Genomic DNA, 13,694 nt, shown 5'->3' on the forward strand with positions numbered 1-13,694 from the left:
CATCCCCGCGGCGCGGCCCGCGCTCCCGTTCAAACTTTGCGGCCACCTTTCCGAGCGGGACAGCGGATCAATACAGCCGCGTCCAGCCTCGCTGGGAGCCGGGCTACAGGTTTCACCAGCCATCGCTGGCAACAGCTTTGTCATTTTCTAAAAATAAGAAGCTAAAAGTTATTGTAGAAGAAGGGGCTTTTTTTGATCAATACAGCCGCGTCCAGCCTCGCTGGGAGCCGGGCTACAGGTTTCACCAGCCATCGCTGGCAACAGCTTTGTCATTTTCTAAAAATAAGAAGCTAAAAGTTATTGTAGAAGAAGGGGCTTTTTTTGTCCCCTGCACAATATGCCTTTTGTGAGTTTAATGCCATTCTGGGGCTCTCTATAGCCCCGGACAATGGGGAACTCCAGGAGGCGGCTGTGCCTCTGCCTTTTTTCTTTCTTGCTTTCTCTTTTCTCCCCCCACCCCCTCCTCTTTTTTCCCCTTTTTTTTTCTTTTTTAGGAAAGGATGCAACATTCCTCCAGTCCCAACAGAACCTCTGCTTTGATTAAATAAATATTTCTCTAGTCTTACGGTAACATTTTTCACTTTCTGTTCGGGTCCATCTGCGATTATTATTTAAAATTTTTATTTCCAGCAGCTTTTCCCTCCCCGCTGCAGCCCTGGCGAAAAATGTAGATGATCGTTGGGAATGTGGGATTTGAATTTTAGGAGGAGGTGAACCAGTAAAGATCCTCTATCCAGGCTTCAGGAATATGTTTTCTTCATCTTTCTGTAAGAGACTATTTTAATACTGGCAGCTGAATTAAATAATCTCTCTTGAAAATCTAAAGAAGGTTTTCAAATTGCTTTTTTTTTTCCCTTTTTTATTTTTTTTTATTTTTTATTTTTTATTTTTAATAGTAACCAAATAATTAGCTTCCCGGTTTGTTTCATAACATTGAACAAGGAATGCAGTTGCGGTCAGTTTTTCCTGTTGGGAGAACCTTAATGTAGATGTATTTTATACTGAAAGGTAATAAACTGCATGTTTGTTAGTAAGTATTTTTAATGAAATGTATCAAGCTTTCCATATTTCTTAATGTGGGGGTAGTCATCTGAAATTATAACAAGTCCCTTTAGTGGGATGGGGGGGATGAAAGAAGAGGACAGATTATTAGAAATTTGAAGAAGGGCTGTACTAGTTGATAGATTACTGGAAGTGTCTTGCATTTGGAAGATATTCACGGGTTTTAAGAAGCGAGGTTTAATACGTACCATAGTTATCTGAATATTGTAAATGCAGCAGTGGTGTGTACTGTTATAATGCGCATGCTGTGTATGAGTTCTTACGGTTTGTTAAATGGATAGACTCCAGTACGTTACCAGTTTGCCTTTAGAAGCTGCCCTTAAAAATTTGTCAGTCCCTGCTCAAAATATGTTTGTCTAGCTTTATGGAAGAATAATTGTTACCATTACTTGCCCTTCCAAAAAAAAAAAAAAAAAAAAAACCAAACAACCCAACAAAAACAACCCCAACCAAAAAAAAAGAAAAAAAAAAAAGGGAAAAAAAAAAACCAAAAACCAAACCAACAAGCCCTGGGGCAAGTAGGATTTTTCAGGGCTGCCTGGGGTGCTATCTGTAAAGGTGCATGTAATTTATAACTGTTGTTCTTGCTGAATATGAAGCAAACATGTTTTGATGATGAAGCTGAGGTGAGAATAAAGTAACCCTTGTCTTTTAGTACTTGGTATAACTTAGAAGAAGTGCCTATTTTCACCAGAGGCTGTAGATCCGGTGGACCGGTCTGAGAATGGGTGCTGCCTATGTACACACTTTTTGCAGAGCAAAGAAAAAGTAAATGTGGAGAAGGTGCCAAGCAAATCTAATAACTGTCGATACTCCAGAAATAGGCACCTTCACAGGAACATGTGCAAACGCAGAGTCTGGTAGCCATGTACGTTTTCTTTGCCTTTGCATCGCGAATTCTAGTTTTGTGTTGCTGTCCTCTAATTTCCCATGACAACATATGGATTCCATAAATGCAAACATGCCGAAGTGCATCTGTCTGGGTAGTTAACACAAACCAAACATCCCCCTTTTCGGCGATTCTGCTGTTCCTCTGGCCGTGCTGTGCTGTGCCCTCCTGCGACAGCCTCTCGCTGCTCCTGCATTCTTGTCCTTTCATGCTCCCGGGGTGATCTTGAGTGCCCCGAAAGGGAGGAGGGCAGCGGGTGCCGGGGTCAGAGGCGCCGAGACCGCGGCTGTGCCCAGGAGCGGAGGGGTTAAGCGGGGAGAGGGGAGCGTACCCTGTGGCCCCCCACCCTCCTGGGAGCTGGGTCCAGTCCGAGCAGGCTCTGCACTGGGGTCAAGTCCTAGAACGTCTTCCCTCCCCTCCTGGCAAGGGCAGGAGACGAGGCTGGGAAGGGAAACAGCCAGATTGAGCGGATGGCAGAGGTTTGCCCCTCGTCCTGAATGCAGCCGTCCAGAGGCTGGGGAATGGAAGAGTTCCCATTTCTACCAGGGTGCAAAAGGAGGCGGCGAGGGGTATGCGTGTGCATGTGAAAAGAAGGGAACGAACAAGTGATGACTGCAGGACCAGCCAGATAAACCACTGTGCAAATACCAAAATAAATCTAAGGAATTAAGGAATAATTTGTACAGTAATCGTTAGGTACAATTACACATACGTGCACGCATTTCTCATCTAGAAAATTTACTTCCATTAAGATTTCTTTGTTCTAGGCAAAAAGACAATCCAGTTGCTAAAATATAAGAAGGGACTACCCTTGCTTTAATTAGAAATCTCAATACAGCCTCATCTGTAATACTACGGATGCCTCTTGTTTCTGTATGTGTATCTCTACACCTGCATAGATAGGATTTTTGGTTCAAATAGCTTTTAATGTGCTTAGTAGAAAGAAGCTCTCAGTATCAGATCTGCAGGGAAAATAAGACTGATTTTTCCCATAGGAAACTTGGGATGTTTAAGATGCAGTTGAATTATTAGATTAACCCTATTTTTTTGTCTCACAGCATATCTGATGTATTTGCACATACAATCATATATTTTCATTTATATGTTATTTTGAACAGATGGAACTAATACCAGTGCTTTAAAGGAAAGTTATTATTTGTAAAAGTGTATACAGATTAAGAGGAACAACTTTGAAGCAAAATGTTTTTCTGAGGCAGCGCATATGGCTTTCTGGACATAACTTTCAGAAAAGATGGTTGTTATCTTTGACATGTAAAATAGGGGTTCTGCAAGGAGACCAAGTCCTCCCGTAGAAATACGACTTGGCTGCTGAGCGGCTTAGGAGCAGCTCTGTCCTGAGGCAGGAGTGGGCCAGATTTGCTATGGCTGTGGTAAAAGCAGTTGGCTACGGTGGATTTTTAGGGTGCCACAACCATATCACGTTGCTCAGGCACCAGGCTGGCTGCACACTGCCTCCCTCCACCTGGCACCGTGGGGGAACTGGGCTAAAGCTTTGAGGTGGAAGAGGCTGACTGGACAGGAGGGACTAATGTATGGATATAGTAAGAAAAAAGTTCCAGGCTATCGTTCTAAATTCAGGCTTTAAAAATTATTGGAGGGGGGGGGAAATCCCGCTTAGGAAAAAAATCTGCATAATATCATCCTCTTACGTAGCTTTGTGCTTCTTGGAAGTATGTCTGAAGAATTAGAACAAAGCGTAGAAGGCCAGAGTCCTTGAAGGAGCTCCAAATGATAAAGTCTGCCATTCATTTTAAACACAGCGTGCATTGTGAAAACACAGGTCAATTTGAAGGCATTTGTCAGATTTCCAGTTCCCTCTACTCCTTTACAATGGAAATTTGCAATCAAATCCCTGTACTAGAGTTGGGATGTCTGTCTTTATCAGTTTTTATTACTTCATACTCAAAGCATTGTCCAGGTAAGCTATCTTTTAATTTAGAAAGTTTGTTTGCATGAAGTTGCATACAAGAAGGGGGAAGGCTGACATGAATTAGACTGGAGCAGATGCATTTATTTAGGGGTTTGGAAAGGGGGGAAAGGGCAGACTATCAGCAGCGACTGATTGCAAAGGGCTGTCTAAGCTGCAGAAGCGATCTGATACCATTTAAAGACGCCCAGCAAGAGGCATGGAAAGGGATATTCCAACAGCAGCGCGTTCATTGTTGGGATGCAGAAATGCAGCAGGGCTTAGAAAGAGAGGGCTGGAGAGACGCACTGCTGAGCAATTCTAGCCAGATAACGGGAATTTCTTCTGGAGGCACGTACGTGTTGTTTAATGGGCAGGGGGCTGCCCCCTTTATTGCTGAGAGAGATGTGTGGGTATGCTAGAGGGGGACGCATCTATTTCTCTAGAAGAAATACATACTGTAGGATTTGGGAGAGACTTGGGCTGGAGGGGGGGATATCCAGAGGAACGTTCATTCTCTTCTCTTGTCTTCAATATATTTCTGGGTTTTTACCCGATTATTAAAAGAAATCTGTCCATGCATTTTGTAATCACTGGACTTAACTGTAGCCACTGGGAGTGATGGGACATCAGCGGGCTATTCCAGCTATCTCCAAACCTCTGGCTAGGTTGCTGCAGTCAGGCTGAGTAAATACCCCTTAAGTCAACCAGCAGATTTTTAATATGAATTTGCTTTTTTTGCAGGCCTTAACACAAGATGAGTAGATGTGTTTGTGATGGAAATAAACACTTGGAATACATCTATATATTTCTTTGCTTTTTTTAGAGAAATGAAGAAAAAAGTCTTGGCATTTAATTAGGACTCACTAACCTGATAAATATTGAACATCATTTCTTTGTGAGCTGTTCTGTGTGCTCAGAGTACTCTATGGATGTATTCCACAATTGCACTTGTTTAATGCCTATATCACCTCATGCCTATTGTATTTATGTTGTCATCAATGTCAGATTTTAATTAAACAATTAAATCACTGTCACAGTAATTTCCCTAGAAAACTATTTTAAATGAAAAATCCCACAATAAATGTTTGGGAACCATCTTAAAAGGAAAAAAGAGGGAAATAAGTTACAAAATAAAATTACAGTTCCCACAGAATTAGAAAGGAAAAAAAATGTTTTCAGCACTGAGAAGAATTCTGGTTTACAGGGTGGTTTCCACAAAATTCAGTGTGTCAATACGGTGACTAAAACAACCTGGCTTGTCTTGGGGCTAGTCTGGGTCTTTCAGGCTGAGCCAGAGGTGGAGGGACCCTGGCCCAGGGCTTGTGGAGTGCTGTAGTTGTCCCCCACTATGGGCCAGTAACAAGTGACAGCATTGCAAATCTTTCATCTTTCAGCGCAAGTCAGATAGATACCAAACACTCAGAAAATAGTCCATCCACCTTCTTCCCCTCAAATTATTTTAGAATTAAGATGGAGATTTGCAGAAAAGCCTGCATCAAATTATTCAGTAAGTAAAGCACCAATACCAGCTGTACTTACTATATAGTAACCATGTACTCAAAATCTAAGTTGTAAGCAGTGAGAAATCTGATCTGGCATAGCATCTTTGCTACAGTTAATCAAATAGTTCATCTTTACCTCTTTATAAATATATGCTCTTATTCCTCTAAAACCTGTACTTCTTTGCAGGGAAAAATCACAAATACAACATGCAAAATTCATCAGACAAGATATCTGAAAGAATCATGCGCTCAAACGTACATTCAGGATATTACCTGTATTTAACATAAGCACATTTGACATTTGCAGCACAGCCTCCGATGTGAGGCATGCTTATTGAAATTCGGATTCCAGCCTGTGATTTCAGCCAGCGATGTACCCTGCAGCTAACCCCGACCCTGCCCTATTAGCCGGCGTAGCCGCTTTGATTTGTGCCCTGGGAGGGCTGGGACAGGGAGCCGAGCACCGGGGAGCCGCAGCGATGGCTGGGGGGGCTCCGCTCCTCCCTCTGCGCCCCAGCAGGCACCCAGCCCAGCCCTGCGCCCAGCTGGGGGCCAGGGGATGGGGAGGGGGCACAGCCAGGGCTGAGGGGGTGCCTCCCACCCCAGTACCCAGCTCGGGGCGGGAATCCCAGGCAGTATTTCTTTTATGTCCGTGCTGCATTTTTATTGGAATGCAGCTTTGCAGATTGGGTTGTGCCTGGGATGCGTGTGGTTTCTATCAGCCCTGAAGTGTTTTACAGCTGGAGATGATTTGGGGGGGGCACATCTAGCCTGTCCATTTGCAGCCAGGTCTGATGTTTGTCTGGTGCTGTCTATTTTTTTTCTATGTTGCCTCCATCAAAAGGTGAGATTAGCGCTGGGGGGGTGATGATGACGACGACGACACCAGGCCCATCCCTCCCTCCTCCTCATTTTAGTTTGCTTCTCGCAAAAGCAATTCGCCAGCAGATCCTCTTTCTTCCTGCGGCCAAAACAACCCAGCAGGAACGGCAGAGATACCTGGTGCCGGCCGCTCCTGAGCTGGGCAGCCCGAGGCCCTGAACACAGAGGCCGGCCGTGGGTAGCTGCTTGGGGGGGAGCCCCTGCCCCAGCCAGCTGGCTCCACTTGTGAGTCTGGGGCACAAAATCTTTAACCAGAATTCAGACGGTGAACACTAGTCTGGCAAAGCACTTGCTTTATCAGGCCATAGTTGCAGCAGAGCCTCCACTGGCCACCTCAGCAGCTGCCAGGATGGGGCAGACCCTCCCTTGGACCCATCCAGGGCCATCCTGGCTTTGTCAAGTGAGGCACTGCCACTAAAAGTAACTTTGCTGAGCATATGCAGACAGAAATACATATTTTTATACTCGGTAAAGGAAAGGGGAAAACTGATGAGGTTGCACAGAACCCTCCTCCAGGCAGGAGAGGCTGTGCTGGAGGAAAGTATTGCTCATAATGACACTTAAGCCCAGACACTTGAATGCTAAAGGTTAAACTTACATTCTTCAAGAAAGGGCTCCTTGCCAGCTTGAATTGTGTTGTGTGTTCACTATTGCCTCCTCCTCCTCTTCATCCACTCTCAATCCACTTTTGGTATTTGTTGAAATAACTGAGGTTGTGGGGTGGGTTTTTTTTCCTCCCCTAATGTACGTTCTCTGTGCCAGTCCTCAGCCTTATGTCTGTCACAGGGTTAAAAAAAAAATCAGTCTAATGCCAGTACAAAAGTGCAGATTTTTTCTTAGCTGCAAACTACTATAGCTTCAACCCAGAAAAGACCAGCTTAAGCACATTTTCTGTCCTCCAGTGACACACAGTCCACAGACCACCATCCTCTAATTCCTGTCGTTAGCTGAATAACCAGAATGTATATTCTGACAATAAGGCTAAAAAGTTACTATGGAATTAAAACACAAATTGAAAGGCTGATAGAAATACAGTAAACAATAGGGTGGAGAAATAACTTTTTGAGACAATCATCACCAGGGCTGGGGATGAAACTGGTGGCAATGCTTCCAAATGTTCAAGCCAAGGAAGGAGAAACAGGAAAATGCCCACCCAGGAGCAGCACTTTAAGATGAATTTCAGCATAATATGAAGAAACAGACCTGCTGTTTGGATGCTGCATTTAGATCTTAATGATCAAAGAGCACCTTCTCCATATACTTTCATGCTTCTCCCCAGAGATATTTCCCATTAAAAAAAGAATGGAAGTAACATTACAGTTGTGCACGCCTTCTAAAGCAGCCCCTTTTACACAGTATCACGTAGGCTTTCCATGGAGAATCGGTCTTAGGTGAAAGCAAGAAACAAGGATCCCTATGTCTCAGCAGCAGCAAGTAGAGGAGACCCAGACTGGAAGGCTGGATCAAACGCTTTGAGGAGGAGCATGGAAAAGAGCCAGAGTGAGCTTCACAAGTCAAACGCAATTTTTATTTGGGTTCAGAGATGATAAAAGGCTAGTGATGTTCATTTTTCCTACTTCCTGCAGCAAGGGAACAGGGGGTTGCAGTGCTCCGCATCCTTTTAAACATCTCGCTGCAGTGTATTTCTTGGCACAGCCCTAATTGTATCTTCTGGTCCCAGTGGAAGTTCACACTTTTTAATATCTCTTATTACTTCTGCAACTGCTGCCACTAGTCAGCAATCACAAACAGGAAGCCGTGACTCAGCAGAGCCATAACCCGTGGGCTGACAGCGGCCGGAGGAGAGGGAAGATCCTGCAAAACACCCGCGAAGGGTCGGGGCCGGACGGGCACCACTGCGGGCTGCATTGTTGGGCCGATGTACAGTCTGACCTGTGAAAGTATCTGGAGACTTGGTTCCTAATTCAGCACTTCAGCTTACACCGAAACCTGGGAAGTAAAGGCCCTGGTGCCGCTCCGGGCCTGAGTGCAATAGGAGAGGTTTCCCAAAGCTGGTCCCCAAAGCACAGGGCCATCACGGCAGGGTGAGAGAGGACAGGGACACCAGGACCAGCCCCGGGTTCGGTTGCCCGTCCGTGCTCCAAAAAGCAGGTGGTTTTTTTTTTCCCCCTGTTAGAGAGAGGCATGGCAGAGGAGACAGCCGGCGACCCCTCGGCTGAGAGATGCCAGTGCGACCCCGTTTTCACACCAGCAGCACTCAGGGCTCGGCCACACCACGTCTCACGTAGCACAGGGAGCAGACGATCTATTCTAAGCCTGGTTTCGTCTGTTTTCTAACTGTATTTAGCAGCGAGTTTACTCCAGACTGAGCCTGCGTGAGTAAGTGTGTATGTAAGGGTTGAGGATTGGCTGCGGCAGGCAGAGGGTTTGCTGAAAGGCTTGTTAAGGAAGCACTACTGACCATGCAATCCAATTACATAATGCTTCAAAAAATAACCGTGCAGTGCGTTTCGGCAACAGAAAGGGGTATCAAATGTCTGTCTTCCAACCCAAAGGCTGATAGTATGTTTGTGCCACAATCTGACACTGCGCCTCAGCCATAAACTGCTCTAAAGAGGAAACTTGCTTCCAGGGGAAATGTCTGCTGTTCCCTTTCAAGGCAGTGCTGCACCCTGCAGACCAACGTTATTTGAGTCCTTGTAAAATTACCACTAATCTCTGCACTCAGGATGCCTTGCATTTTATGGGTACTTGCTATGACGGCAGCTTTGTTTTCTGGGGGTAAAGTGCTGAGCAGGGAGAAGCAGGCAGCTGGCCATCAGCAGTGGCTGTGAGGGTGTTTTACCCAGCTTTCTATCCTTGCAGTTTCTCTTTGCTGCTCCAGACAGGACAGACATACAGCTGATGCACAGTATCATACTATTATGCCTGGAAAATGCCTGAAAAAAATACTGTTCCGCCTGGAAAAAATACGGTCCCTGTCCCAGACAGGAGCCTGCACGGTGCTGTGCGTTTCTTCTGCTGAGATCAATGACGAGGGAGAGGACTGGAAGGCCAGACTCCCAGCCGCAGCAGGCGGCTCAGTCTACGCGTTATGTTTGGGATGACTGGGGATTTAGAAAACCCCGTCTCCAAGCAGCGCAGGTAGTTTTTATCGTAGTTACTAATTTAACTGCTAGGCTGCTCTGAAAGGCATCACAGAAAAGGCACATTTCTAGTGAATGAGGAAAGAGCAAACTAAGAATATTCTTGGCACGTTGCGGCGCTTTCTGTACCTGAACTCGTGTTGTTCAGTTGCTGGGAACGCTTCACACGACGTAAGCCAGCTTCTATGCTTGCAACGGACGCCTGGATTTTAACCTGTTCCCAGCCCAGGGAGCAGCAGAGCTCCCCGGCTCAGCCAGCCTGGCTGGCAGCTGGGGGCCCCTCCGCCAGAGAGGACCCCTTGGTGCCTCCCGCCCAGGGCTCTCACTGGCCTCACCTGGGCTCTTCCAGCAAGGGAGGGGATGAAGCAGGTCTGCTACAACCATCGCCTGGAAAATCAACAAACTCTACTTCCTCTGATCTGCCAGCACTGTCTTCGAGAGCGGGCACCGCACTTTAAAGCTGTGACACAGGAGAGACGTGGGTTTGCTTTGCTCCTCTGCATTTGCTGCCTCTGCTCCCAGCGCCCCGCTGAAGGCAGGGGAAGCCGCCTGCAAGGACGGCAGCGGGGAGGAAAGGGTGAAGGCAGAGCTCCTCCAGCTCCGCTGCACGCTCCATCCGCTGCCTTCCTCCCATCTATTTCTAGACTGTTTACCTGGCAAGCGCACATGACCGATCCAGAAGGAAACGCTGACATCACCGCCGCCGTGCCCCCTCCCCGCTGCCCGCCGTGCTCGGCCCCTCTCCTCCGCCGCCCTCGTCCCTCCGCTGGCTAGTCCACGCCTGCAAAGCCTCTCCCGCGCGCCGCGGGGCTGCCGCCGGCGCCGTAGCGCTGCTGCTTCCTGAGGCAGCTCAGAGACATGTTGTCCTGTCCACCGCAACAATGCGGCCTGGCACGCCGCTTCCCTCCGCGCCCCGGGGCGTGACGGCGGCCGCCGCGCCGGCAGGGACGCAACCCGCACTCGACCCCATGCTGACGGCCATCAACCGTGCTGCCAACGGCGGGTGAAGCACACTTTTAACGCCAGCGTATCATTCGTCTGGTGTGACAGGCTTAAACATACGGTTGCTTTTGCTTCCCAGCCAAAGCAGCTTCCCAACCCCCTTTACACCTACGACTCAAACCCTCTTGGCCCACAGCACTGGACAAACTTCACCGCCGTAGAGCAGCCACCTCCCCACCCACCTCGCTGCCACGTCGCGTCTGTGTGCCGGAGAGCGGAGCCAGGCAAACCACGCTGCCGGTTCCTCACCTCCTTCGCTCTCCTCCCCAGGGCCGCTCCTGGGTGCCGTCGGTGTGGGGAGTCTAGCCAGCTGCATCAGCCTCTCCTGGCGGGCCCGGGGGAGCCGGCAGCCCCGAGGACAGCTTGGGCCGCAGCCGGCAGCGCAGGTGCTCACTCCTCCAGGGGTTATTTATCCCGGGAAGCCCGCAGCAGAGCTCCGGACTTGAGCTGCTCTGTGGAAGCTTTCTTGGTGCATTTGGGCAGGGAGCCAAAGTATGCAGTTTAAAGGAAATGTTTAATAAAGACACAGGAGCCTCAAACTGTTTATTTTTCCTCGCAGAAAGGTGGAGAGACGATGTCCCTAGAAACTGGCTGCCGGGCCAGGCGCAGGCCAGGAGGCCGGAGGCCGAGCCGGGGCGCAGGCTGAGCACGGCCACCCGCCTCTCCCTCCCCTGACAGCTCCGGCCCGCGGGGTCATAAACCGTGGGGGGAAAAGGCAGCCTATTAGTAACTCTATTAAGTCTCCATTAGTTAGGTGTGAACTCATTACCCTAATATACTTGGAGGTAGGATTCCACTTGCAGGACATTAGCACTGTAATAAGCACGTTTACCACCAGAGCTGGACGGAGCGAGGGAGAGGAGCCCCTCGACGCCCGGAGCAGGCCGCAGCCTCCACAGTGCAATGCCGGAGAGGCCTTTCTCACCCACTCTTGTCCTGGGGCAGCTGCGCTCCTCCCGCATAGGGCTCCCTGTCCCTCACAGCGGCGGCCCCCAGCTGCCTTGTGATCAGCCCCCTGCAACCTGCCTTGACACCCTCTCTTCCTGTGGTAGCGACATGGGAGTCACTGAAAAACACTCTGCTCGTCAGTTCATCCGCTGAGTGGCTGTCCACAGGGAGCAACACGGGCTGGACGTGGCCACGGACATGTGGCATGGGCAAAACAGGCGACTGTGGGGATCAGGGGACGGAAGGTGCACAGCCAAAAGCTGTTGGGATCTTGGGGTGTGTAACCAAAAAGAGAAGGATAACCCGGGCGTGGCATGCCACGGCCTGGCCGCTCGCCTGTTTTCTGCTTGTGCTGCACTCCTGCCTTTGCCTGACTTGGCATTTTTGATGCATTTGCGCTTTGTGACAGGAACTGTCTTTCGTTGTCTGCAAAGCTGTGCACGCTGTGAGGAAGTCACAGAGAACTAAATAATGAGCTTATAGGAAATCAATTAATTAATAATAGATAGGATGCAGGAGCAGGGCTTGAACTGGGTTTGCCGAGTTAGCACAATAAAAATATGATCGTATGTGGAAATCTATGTATTTCTCTATGCCTTTTCAGTCAGCTTTAACATGCCAGTGTGAGCTGCCCGAGCAAGGGCCGCACCTCTGTGGCTGGAGAAGCTCCAGCGTGTTGTAGGCCTGCTGTCCTCGGGGCTTCTGGGTGCCCCATGTGTCCTAGTGTCATTTTAATCAAAATATTGGTGAACAATGGTCTTGCTGTATTCTAAATGCAAAAGATTTTGTGTTTGAGAGAAGGAAGTTGCAACCAAAATAAAGAGGATACAGAAGCACAGAATGTTGCCTTTCAGAGACAGCAAAAAAGGAACCTGAAGCGTATGGCCATTAAATGAAGCCCTCCCTTGCCCTCTGCCAAAGCCCCTCTCAAACAGGTACTGTTTGCCCTGCAGAAGACAAAGACTCTGCACCATCTCCTCTGTATCCTTAGTCATACTTCGAGGCTGCACAAAAGCACAGTCCAGGCAGAACTCTTCCCAAAACTAATTTTGAAGCCTATTTGTTCCTAAATAGGGCTAAACTGTACACGATCCCTGAAAAAAACCTGTCCAAGAGCACATAAGTATGATTTTAAAAATTATTTCAGGAGGAAGCACGATCTTGTTTCTAAGATCCTTGGCCAAAAAGAGTATGAAATTAATGGTATTAAGTGCCTAAAAATACTCCTGAGGATCTGGGACTTGGAACAAGGGCCTGGCTTCTGTTCCTAGCTCTGCCACAGACTTGCTGTCTGCACTGAAGGACGAGCCAGAGCAGTACGCAGGGTATGCTAGAGGTGCCCAAAGACGAAGGCATATGGGGGTGGACTTCAAAACTCACTCCTCCGCTTTTTGTCCTATTTTCCCAGCCTGTAGAATAGGAATAATACTAATTCGCCGTGAGGGAACAGAGCACGTAAGGTGTGATGTCGGCATAAAGTCTCCTGATGCGTTTCCAGACGCGCAGACGACGGCTGCATGGAGTACCACGAAACCATGTCCATTTACAGTGCACCACTGATCACGCTCACTTGCCCATTTCTTCCTTTCCTATTTCTGTGGAATTAATTCTTACAATTCAAAACATCAGCAGGTCCAAACAATTATGATTAAAAAATAAATTAACTGCTATAAAAATGCTTTCTTCCTCCCAGCAAATGCAGCAACTCCTTGCACTAGCCTCCTGGTCAGTGGCAACTTTTCTAATGTAAGGATGTTAAAGTCCAATATCCTGCAAAATTCAGTATTAAATGTATATCTTCATCCCACTGAACAGGAGAGGTAGGCATCCTTAAAATGCAACACTTGCTTTTAGCCCTGGAAAATCCAGACATATTCACCTTTTCATCCGCTATATTTTATCTAGGAAAACAATTTTGTCATGTAAAGATGATTTTATGGGTCTCTCTCACCCTGTTTTACTGTTATCCTGTTAACTAAGGTACCTGTTTCTACATGAAATGCAATACAAAAATGGATTAAAACAATTGTGCAAGTTTCTAAAATTTGAACAACTTATAGTTGTAGGATGCACAATGATAAAATAAGAGCCCATCAGCAAAACCTGAGCTGAACTTACTGGTGGCTTTCTACTTACAAAAAAGGGACATCCCAAAGCTAATCTGATAGCATCTCAAATCCTTGTAATTCCCTATGTGTCTCAGCCATGAAATAACTTTTGGCATAGTAATTTAAACTGTTAAACGGAAGATTCAAAATAGCACACTTCAGTGATAAATGGGAAAGTTTATGCCCCAGAGTTGCTCTTAAGACAGCACAGGGCAATGAGATGGGACAAAATCCTGCAGAATGAGTTCTGTATAGAACCCAGAC

Source organism: Aptenodytes forsteri, unplaced genomic scaffold, assembly GCF_000699145.1.
Source record: "Aptenodytes forsteri isolate BGI_AS27 unplaced genomic scaffold, ASM69914v1 Scaffold269, whole genome shotgun sequence".
NCBI classification, from domain to species: Eukaryota; Metazoa; Chordata; class Aves; order Sphenisciformes; family Spheniscidae; genus Aptenodytes; species Aptenodytes forsteri.